At 47.8% G+C, this 10,326-nt stretch overlaps 1 pseudogene; it reads right to left on the bottom strand.

Moving 5' to 3' along the window:
• Nucleotides 1-455: 455 nt before the first annotated feature.
• Nucleotides 456-5,756, bottom strand: LOC128100447 (cyclin-dependent kinase 4-like; annotated as a pseudogene).
• Nucleotides 5,757-10,326: the final 4,570 nt, after the last annotated feature.

A 10,326-nucleotide genomic window follows, 5' to 3' on the forward strand; every position in this document is an offset into this window, starting at 1 on the left:
CATGCCCTTTGCCACTTTACTACTGCTACCCATGGGCCCAGATCAGGATCCTTAGCAGACAATATTATTGGCAAGGGCTGCTTTACTTGCACAGAGTCTCCTTGGATCTTTGATCATATCCAATCCATCTAAGGGATTCCACCCATCCAAAGCCAATACCTGCATCTCGGTGTCGAGGCAAAGATCCACCCACATAGGTTAAAAGTCAGCATTTTTCACAGCAGCTGTGTTTCAGAGTCCTTGTGGTACTCTGAACGTAACTGGCCCCATTAGTTCATAGGAACTGGCACTATCAGGAGGTGTGGCATTGTTGGAGTAGGTGTGGCCTTGTTGGAGGAAGTGTGTCACTGTGAGGGTGGGCTTTGAGACTTCTTTGCTCAAGTTACATTCAGTGTTACGCTCAGACTCCTTCCTGTTGCCTGCAGATCAAGATCTCTCTTCACAGCAATAGAAACCTTAAGACAATCTTCCCACCACTGACTGCACTGACGATTGAAGCCATCTAGAGGGAAAGGCTTGGGGTAAAAGGACATTCGGAGGCCAGTCATCCTCTGGATGCAGTCTAATCAGACCAAAGACTGCCTAATGGTCAGCTTCAGAGTTTCCACAAAAGGAGCAAAGATACAGCCGACACAGAACTTCAGTGGCATGGTAACAAGCATGTAATACCACATGTGTAAGGGCCATCTAGTAGCTGTAGATTCTGATTAGGCCAAATTCAGTGAACTTGACTATCCCACTACTTTTCACTAGAACATTATTTGGGTTCAGGTCTCAGTAAATGATGCAATTCATGTGAAAGAAATTCACATCAGATCCTCAGTGATCTCAAGTGGGGGGGTGCCTTGTCCAGATATGTCCATAGGTCCTGGTCTATATGCTCAAACACTGGGGTCACCTTGATCTCTCAGTCACATTGGAAAGTGGCACAGACCTCCATCAGCTGGACAATACTGGAATACTCAAAAGCCTCCAGGCTCCTTGGCAAGGCTACTGAATGAACTGTGCTGATGGGAAGGCCTCTTCCAGGCTTCTGTCATTGAGAAATGTCACAATCATTATGGCCACAAAGTAGCTACTCTAGGGAATCATAATCCTTGTACCCTGTCCCATAAGCACTTACAGCAACTTCAGCTACTGACTCAAATGGAGAGAGAGCTGTTTGGGGATTGGGGAATGCCTTGGCCACTGGCCAAGAGATGTGGGGTAGAAGGTACCCCTGGCTTGGTCCCGATATGGGTGAGACACAGGCTGCTAGAACAGTCCCTTCACCTGGACTCTAGCACGTGACTAGCCACCACAGAGGTAGGCAAACCTAGAAGGGATTTTTTTTAACTTTTTTTTTTTGACAATCTGGGGTCTAATCAAGTGCTCTGCACATGACAAGCAAGTGTGCCCCACCACTGAGCTACAGCCTCAGGCCTGTCTTTTTTTTTTTTTTTTAATTTTGAAACATTGCACTTGTTTGTACATGTGGGTCTGTATATAAGCACACCTGTGTACCATGATGACTTGAAGGAGTCAGTTTTCTCCTTCTACTATCTGACTCCTGGGGGTCGAGGTCAGGGGGTCAGGCTGGGTTAGAGTGTGCCTTTACTCACTGGACCATCTTGCCAGCTCTGTGCTGTATAAATGGTATGTTTACCTCCACTCCTCTCTCATCCAGAGAAGACAGTGTCTCTCCCAGAGCCAAAACACAGTCTCAAAGCCAGAGAGTACTGCATGAAGACATGGCTATAACCCAACATCTCGTCTCCACCAAAATATGTCTCTCAAAAGGCTGGGTCACTGTCTTTTATTAGTGCACTGCCCACACTATTGAACCCACCTATAATGCTTTCCTCTATCTCCAAAACCAACCCCTGTCTAAATACTTCCTAGAAGTCACACCCAAACCTACATGTACTATTCTGTATTCCATATGATCGTGGCTTTCAACTGTGGTCTCAAGTCCAGCAGTGTTTGGGTGTTGTTTTTTTTTTGTTTTGTTTTGTTTTGATTTGTTTATTTCTGAGACAGGTTTCCCTTCGTAGCTCAAGCTGGCCTTGAACCCTTGCCTCAGCCTCTTTGAGTGCTAAGATGAATGTACCACCAGGCTCAAGCAGCAATCTATCTTTGGCAATGTTCTAATCAGCTCTGATAGATGCCCTGGCTTGGGACTTTAAGAAGTTACTTCTCTCCAAACTCACCCTGACTATACAAATCCTCTTCACTTGCCATATTCATATGGTCACTGTTACTGGCAGATTTGGCAAAAACCTAGGTGGCTACCTAGTGCTAGGACTTTCTCACATCACCTCCTTCCTTCCTCCTTCCTTCATCCCTCCTCCTCCTTCTATGTCACAGTTTTAATTTAGACCAGTCAGGATTTCTCACCTGGATTACCAAGGTGGCTTCCCAGCCGGTATCTCTGAATCCAGGCTTCCTGTCTATTCTTGTCTATCAGCTGTGAGAATTATCTACCTAAAATGCTGATTGTGTCCCTCTTGTGCTTCTCAGAGTTCCTGCCACATCTCTGTAACAGCTAATCTGGTACCTCACAAGCAATGGGCACGTGCAGGGCAACCTTGGAAGGTAGCATCAAACCTTCAACAGTCAGAGCCCAGAGCCACTTGGGGTGTCTCATGAAGAGAGAGTGAGGAGAGCTGGCCTTTTTCTGAATCTGTCTGTCAGGCCACATGGCTTTTAACTCCCTCTAGCTACCATCCTAGCTTAAGGGTTTATTAGGCTCTTAAACTCAGAGATATATTGTTATGGTCTGGGAGTTATCTATTCCCCAAATTGATAGCTTGAAATCCAGTTCACTTTGGGATGATTTGGAGATGGGAAGTTAAGGTCTTCACACCTAGGATCAGTGCTCAAACTGGAGAGGCCTGAGAGGGTCTTTGCCTTGTGACATTACATAAAAAAGATGGCCCTCTGAGATTAATCAGGGACAGGCCTCCAGCAGCCACTGAATCTGCTGACTGTTTGATGGTGGACAGCCCAGCCCTCAAAAGTATGAGAAATAAATTTGTTTACAAGCTACCCAGTCTGGGGTAATTGGTTGCAGCAGGCCAAAAGAGCCAAGGCAGAACCCCAGTGGTCAAAGGTCTCATCACAGGGGTCGGATCGCCTACCTGTCTGGGGGTATCTTAGTTACTTCTCTACTGCTGTGATAGAACACCATGACCAAGGCAATTTATGAAAGAGATCATTTAATCTGGGGCTTACAGTCTCAGAGGGCCATGACCTCTGGAGCATGAAGTGTGAAAACAGGAAGGTAGGCATAATACTGGAGCAGTAGCTCAGAGCTCACATCTTGAGGCACAACCCTGAGGCAGAGAGCTAATTGGGAATGGTGTGGGCTCTTGAAACCTTAAAGCTCACTCCCCAGTGACACACCTCCTCAACAAGGTCGTACCTCCTAATCCTTCCCAAACAGTTCTAACAATTGGAGACCAAGTATTGAAATTAATGAGCCTATGGGAATCATTCTCATTCAAACCACCATGGGGGTGGCCTGGCTCTGCAGAGATCCCAACTTGGTTAAGTCTGCCAGCTTTGTGCTTTGGATTTCAGCCTTAGGAGGAGAGTTGTACCTGCCCCGTAAGGATGCTCAGGGAATGTTTCTGTTCTCATCTCTCTCTGTCTCACGTGGAGAATAGAGCATGGCAGCCACCACAATGGCAGAACACTTGCAACCGTCAGAAAGCCGTTCTGGCCAGAGCCCTCTTGAGTCATGGGACAAGAGCACACAGGCTGAGGGCCTGACTGTGGAGCTCAGTGCTGTAAATAGCAGCCGCCTTTGGCTATACAGGAGCATGGCCACCCTCTAACACAGAGCAAGCAGGGCACAGAGGAGAGAGGCAAGGGGATGGGAGGGTGCTGGTCTGCGTCAGGAGTGGGACAACCAAGCTGGGGTGAAGGCAGTGTGGGGAGGCTCAGCAGGTAGAGGGAAGAACCAGCACATTGCATTGTAAGTAGCTTCCTTCCGAGGGAGGGCAGTGCCCCGCCTCCAAGGCACAAAGAGCCTTGAGAGTAGGTGTCTGACGCTATGACTAATGAGGCTCACAGTAGCTGACTGACGTAAGCTACAAGGAGAATCAGATCACCATTCATCTGAAATTTAAAACTCAGATCCCACTTTTGAGAGTACACTACCAACCATTACGTTTAAGTTGACTCTAGCTACCTTTGTGAATCACATACTTGTGTTATGCTCTGTGTTTATGTTACAGGTTAATTTGTTTACTGAAGCCATTCAAAGTATTTCAGCAGTGTTTAAAACCCTCCCCGTCCTGAAGGAGCAGTTTTAAAATACATATATTAGTAAGTCAATGATTTATTTATTTATGGCATCTCACTACCTAGACCAGGGTGGCTTCAAACCCTTGATCCTCCTGCTCCAGCTGTCCGAGTGCTGGGAATACAGTCATGAGCCACCACACTCAGCAAAGTGAGAGACTTGGAAAATGGAAGCAGAACCAAAACAAGTCAAGAGCGGAGTCTCCCAAACCTTTACTTTTACAAACTAGACCACAGAGCATTGTGTCCCCCAGATACATAGGTTCCAGTCTTAGCTCCCAGAAACTAAGATTATGATCGTATTTGGAAATCGGCTTGTTAAAGGTATAATTGGTTAAGATGAAGTCAGGCTGGCATAGGGTGGGCCTTAACCTAGTGTGGTTTCTGCTCTTGCAAGAAGAGAGACTTGGAGTGAACACCACGTTGAAACCTGGAGAAGCTGAGGGGACACCACAGATGGCCAGCAGATCTCAGAAGCCAGAAGGAAGAAAGGAAGGGAGCCTGGCCTTGCTAACGCCCTCATTTTAGCTTTTATTCTCCAGAACTCTGAAGTAATACATTTCTGTGTGGTCAACCCACTCTGAGGCAGTTTGCTACAGCACTTCAAGGAATTGAATGTCCAGGTGACTTGTCCGGTCTCCCCAGCTTCTATTGGTGGTCCGGACATCTGTTCTAAGAGGCTCCCTGCCTTGACTCCATTGGTTTCCACTGGGCTGCATGTAGGACTGAAGCTGTGCATCTGTAGCTCAGCACAGAGCTTGCTCTTCAATGTAGGCTTGAGCAAAGGGATGGATCGCTAAGAATATTAGGGATTCACCGTGGCTGCGTCCACTCTTGACCTTTAGCCCTTCCATGTTGAACTGCTTCCTCACTAAGTAGGTATGTGAATGTGCAACTCGAGAAAGCAGGGCGGTAGTAAACGGGCCTGGAGGACGTTGTGGAACCTGAGATGGTTGGCCACACTGCTCTGGCCTCAGTGACACCTGTTACCTCTGGGAAGACGTCAGCTGCACACTTGACCTTTGCCGTTTGAGGTGTTGTATTGTTTAGTTGTGGTACTGGGTATTGGACCTCAGGCCTTGGACACACTAGGCAAGCACTGCACCAGCTATATCCAGCCCTGTTTTTACTTTTTAGATAAATTTATCTTATTATGTGTATGTGTGTGTGTGTGCGCACGCGTGTTTGTGTGGGTATGTGCAAGTGAGTGCAGGTGCCCATAGAGGTCAGAGACTCTGGATGACCTTGTCTTATTTTTAAAAATTGTGTGTGTGTGTGTGTGTGTGTGTGTGTGTGTGTGTGTGTTTGTATGCTGGTATGTGCAAGTGAGTGCAGGTGCCCATAGTGGTCAGAGGCATTGGATGGCCTTGGAGATGGCATTATAGGCAGTTGAGAGCTGCCTGACATGGGGCCCGGGGACCAAACTATTTTTTGGAAGAAATAGTGTGTGCTCTTACCTGCTGAGGCATCTTTCCAGCCTGTTTTTACTTTTTATTTTGATACAGGTTCTATTAAATTGTCAAAGCTAGCCTTGAATTTTCTGTGTAGTTCAGGTTAGTTTTGAACTTTCAATTCTCCTGCCGCAGTCTCCTTGGATTACAAGTCTGTGTCAAAGGCTCGGTTTCTCTGGTGACTTTTTAAAAAGACCAGTTATAGACTTTCCTTACTGCCTTCCCTACAAAACTAATCCTTGTAATTAAAAATGAGAGCCACTTCAACGTTGTGGCCACATTTGAGTTTATGGAAGCTGTAGTCCAGCTTCCTCCTTTTCCAAACCCTGTGCAGGTGCACGCACATACACACATATCAATGTGCGGTAGGTGTGATGTTGCCAGAATCATTTGATTTGATATACTGTACCCTTTACAATTACTCTGATGCAACTTTTATACATAGGCAGCCATTTGACTGAAAATAGTCATGTTACCATTAAACACATCCGTCGTGGAAAGGTGACGAGCATAAAAAGAAGAAAGCCTGGTAAATCAAAAAGCAAGCCACTGAAGTCAACGTCTTTTCAGAAGTTCCAGACATGCTAAAGTTTTCAAACTGTGTGACCTTGAAGGTATCCGGTCTATGTCTCTCTAGAAGCTGCATTTTCTAATTTGTTTTTAAATCCAAATGAAGTTCTTTCTCACAGAATGCTCGTGACTTGAACTTGGAGCTGTCCAGTCAGCCACAGCTGCGAGAGGGCAGCAGATGGAAGCACAGTGACTATGCACGTACCACCTGAGAAAACGATTCCAAAAAATCAAGTTTTCAGGACAGCTAGCAGGAATCAGTCACTGAAAGAGAAGAGTGTCCTGCTACACCGGACACACCTCTTGCTCAGTGGTCAGAATCCCTGCCTGCTGTGGTTTAGACAATAAGATGCGGCAAATCTAGGCAACTTTGACCCTTCAGGATCTCAGATGTGGCACTTGGTTCCTCTTTCTTTGATTGATCACTCAGGACCACCTACCCACCACGTACTATGAATTTCAGTAGCTTACTTATTGATTAGTCAGACTATGGTTTAAACTGATAGCCAATTTAGTAACTTCAGCTTTGAACACTTTTTTTTCTTAACATTTAAAGATACTCTGTTCAGGGGCTTTGTGACCCTAGTCTTAGTGAGCCCTGATGATTTCAAGGGGTTCCCTTGGGATTACCCCAGTAGAAGCTAACCATAGAAACACACCATCCCCTTGGAAAAAGCAAGGCAGGATCTGATGTTTTTAGAAATCAAGCATATTATAGCATACATTAAGATTCAAAATATATGTGCTCAGTGAATTTGGGATTAGCAGGTGTGTATAAATGTAAGTCAAGCCAAAAGAATCATCTTAACATAAGCTGCTGCGGTGGCATCCAGGGGCTGGTACTCCTTGTGACTTTAGGAATTCCAAAATGCAGAGGCTGTCTCCTGGGGGGAAAAGAGAAGGCTGTGTAAGAGAACGCAGAGGCTCCTAGGACTCTCCATGACCTTTACCCCACGTAAACACGAACTCCGAACATGTCAGCAAGCAAATCTCCAACCCCACGTTCTCAGCCAGGGGCCCAGGGGCTGTGTGGGAGGCATGAGATCCAAGGGCCTTGGGTTATATGGCTCCTGTTACCACCCACTCTGGTGAAGCTCCTGGTGCAGACCCACCCCCAGCTTTGCCGAGACCAGTGCATCCTGGCAGCATGTTTCCTCTGTGCTGGGCAGGCCGTGACTACAGGAGGCAGCCAGCTGCCACCCTGAGCACCGGGATCCCCCTGCAAGGCTGCAGTCCCCTTTCTTTCTATTTGCTGGCTGGAAAGATCCCTGCAGACATGGATGCTTTTGTATTCTCAGGAATAAAATAAAGTAGCACTTTTATTGTTATTCTGAACACAGGCAAATGCATTCATAGGCATGTGTTCAGGCACATACCGGGAGGTAGCACCAATGCAAAAGAGGCCTGTGGTATACACACCAAGCCTATGCTAGAGCTGTGGGCATCTCAGCAAGTAGGCCTCTGCGCACAAACCAAAGCATCGTTGTGGAAAATAGTTTTAGAATGTTGACTGTGTGCTAGGAGCAGGCCTGAAGACATGGAGACGACCAAGCAGAGTGACTTCCCGCCCTTCCATGCTTACATTCTAGAGGAAGGACAATCGGCATTTTAAGGGGAGTGACAAACTGCCTAGAAGTACCAAGGACACTCCGATGGGGCAGAGCTGTAGCGCTGTTGGATAAAGGAGGAGAGGGAGCATGTGTCTGAGGGAGCCCATCCCAGGCAGAGGAACCAGAAGTAGGCATGTGCTTGCCTTATTCAAGCAAGAAACACACACACACACACACACACACACACACACACACACACACACAAGAAGATGCCAGTGAGAGAGAATAGGAGAACAGCAGGAGCGTCAGGCTGCCCTGGGGAGGTTTGGAGTCAGGGAGTGTTAGGAGCAGTGTGTTTCACGTGGACATACTCTGGAAGAGGATTTCCCTCAGAAGTCTGGGCCATGTCTGCTGAAGAATTTTCAGGGTGACCAACGATCCACTATCACCTCTCCCCACTGTGCCCCACTGTCTGGGAATGTCCCTCCTTTCTAGGCTTTCAGGGAAGGTGATCTTGGAGAGAGATGGGACAGTCGGTGCCAGAGCTCCCACTTGGTACAAGTTCAGGTGAAGGAGAAGCTTAGCTCCCTGCTGGTCCCAGGTCAGGAACATGGCTGCGTGTGGCTGGCCGTTTGCATCTGCCCTTTGCTTTGGAGTCACCTCGCCAGTCCCGCTTGTCTTCCTTTCTTATCAATCAAAATATCAGTTCTGGTATCCCCCCCAACCCCCACCCTCGCACTGCCACTGGCCATCCCCTCCTGGAAAGGACCTGTTCACTGACGTCAGCCCTCACTGCCTAAGCCATACCAGCACATGGGGGAGGGGGGGCAGATTGTGAGTAGCAACTTTACTTCCTAATATTGTGTTGAAAGAATGACTTTGAGTGGGGGATAACATGGTGATAGTTTCTCATAGTTTTGAAGTTGTAAGACAAATCCCAGGCATTGGCATGGGTTCCCTCTCCATCTTACCTCCACAGGAAGGAAAAGAGGGAGGACACAGGGCTTTCCTCCTACTCTGTGAATGTGAGAACATGAGTTCCTGTCTATTCTTCTTCTTCTGTCACCAACCTGACATGGTCTCCAGGGGACCCACTCTGGCCCATCTGCTCCTCGCCCCACCAGACAGGGGAAGACAGGACAGAGATTTTATTCTCTTGCTACCCACAGACTATCCTGAAATTTAATTCTGAGAACCAGGTTAAGGCTCACACTTCCAATGGATTCCATTTTTCTGCCCATCAGCCCAGCCCTTCAGGTTCATCTTCCCAGTGACTGTGTCCCAATGCCCTTGACTGGCTTGTTGGGAGCTCTGGGCTGTGGGCTTGCTCTCCAGCTGGCCTGGATGCTCTTCCGCCCAGACTCAGTGTCCTTTGTCTGTCCTGGAGCTCCGTTCCAACCACACCGACTAACCACGCCATCTGTTGTCCTGCTCGGGTTCCCCCTGTGGCTCTCACCAACTATGACCTTTTGGCCATGGATTTATATCTTGGTTTATGACCTGTCTGCCTCCCAGTGACACAGGCAGCTGAAATGGGGGCCTGAGTATTGCTTCTTGTGGTGACAGAGTTCCTGGAATGGGAAGGATCCGTAATAAACTCAAATGGGGGAAACCTGGGTCAAGTTTGTAGTAGTAACACAGCTATGACTCACTCTCTCCATATGTGTGTGTGTGTGTGTGTGTGTGTGTGTGTGTGTGTGTGTGTGTGTGTGTGTGTGTGTGTATGAGGAGAATATGGGGGAAAGATGTTCAGGAAGTTAGAGTGGCTTTCCAAAGGCCTCAAAGTTAACAGCAGAACTCAGAGCTAGAAGCTCAGATCCCGATGCCCTGGACCAATGCTCACCATCAGCCCTCCCATCCCCAGTTGCTTTGGGGGGTTAGATCTCTCTCTCTCTCTCTCTCTCTCTCTCTCTCTCTCTCTCTCTCTCTCTCTCTCTCTCTCTCCTGTTACTTCTGCCAAAGCTGGCTAGGTGAGGGGATCTTGACCAAATTGGACAAGGACTTTGACCATCAAAGGGCAAGAACTTGAAGAACCTTGCAGGGTGATCCAGCTAATCAGGAGCAATGATGGCAGCAGCCCCCTTCTCCTAAGTGTTCTCCCCACCCGAGGCTCTGGGCCCCTCTCTGAGTGTCATGCAGTGACTTGTTTCCTGCAGATTCTTAACAAGCTGCTTTGTTGGGCCTCTTCATCTTTGCGTTAAAGCTGAGAGTATATCTGCTGGCCCCTAGGGAGATGTGGTGGGGGGCTTCCTGGGATAATAGCTCACCTGCATGACTACCCTCCGAGGCTCCCACAGACTGGGCTGAACCTAAGGGCACACACCTTCTCTTCTGCACTAACTCAGAGATGATCATCTGGGTAGATGGAAGCCCCAGTAGAGATCTCTAAGGCCAAACCTCCTCAAAAACAAGAAGTTCAGTTGGCACTTAGCGAAGATGGGACAATGCATGCTCCAGTACCACAGCGT

This window comes from Peromyscus californicus, unplaced genomic scaffold (genome assembly GCF_007827085.1).
Source record: "Peromyscus californicus insignis strain IS unplaced genomic scaffold, ASM782708v3 Scaffold_7__1_contigs__length_154581171, whole genome shotgun sequence".
Classification (NCBI taxonomy): domain Eukaryota; kingdom Metazoa; phylum Chordata; class Mammalia; order Rodentia; family Cricetidae; genus Peromyscus; species Peromyscus californicus.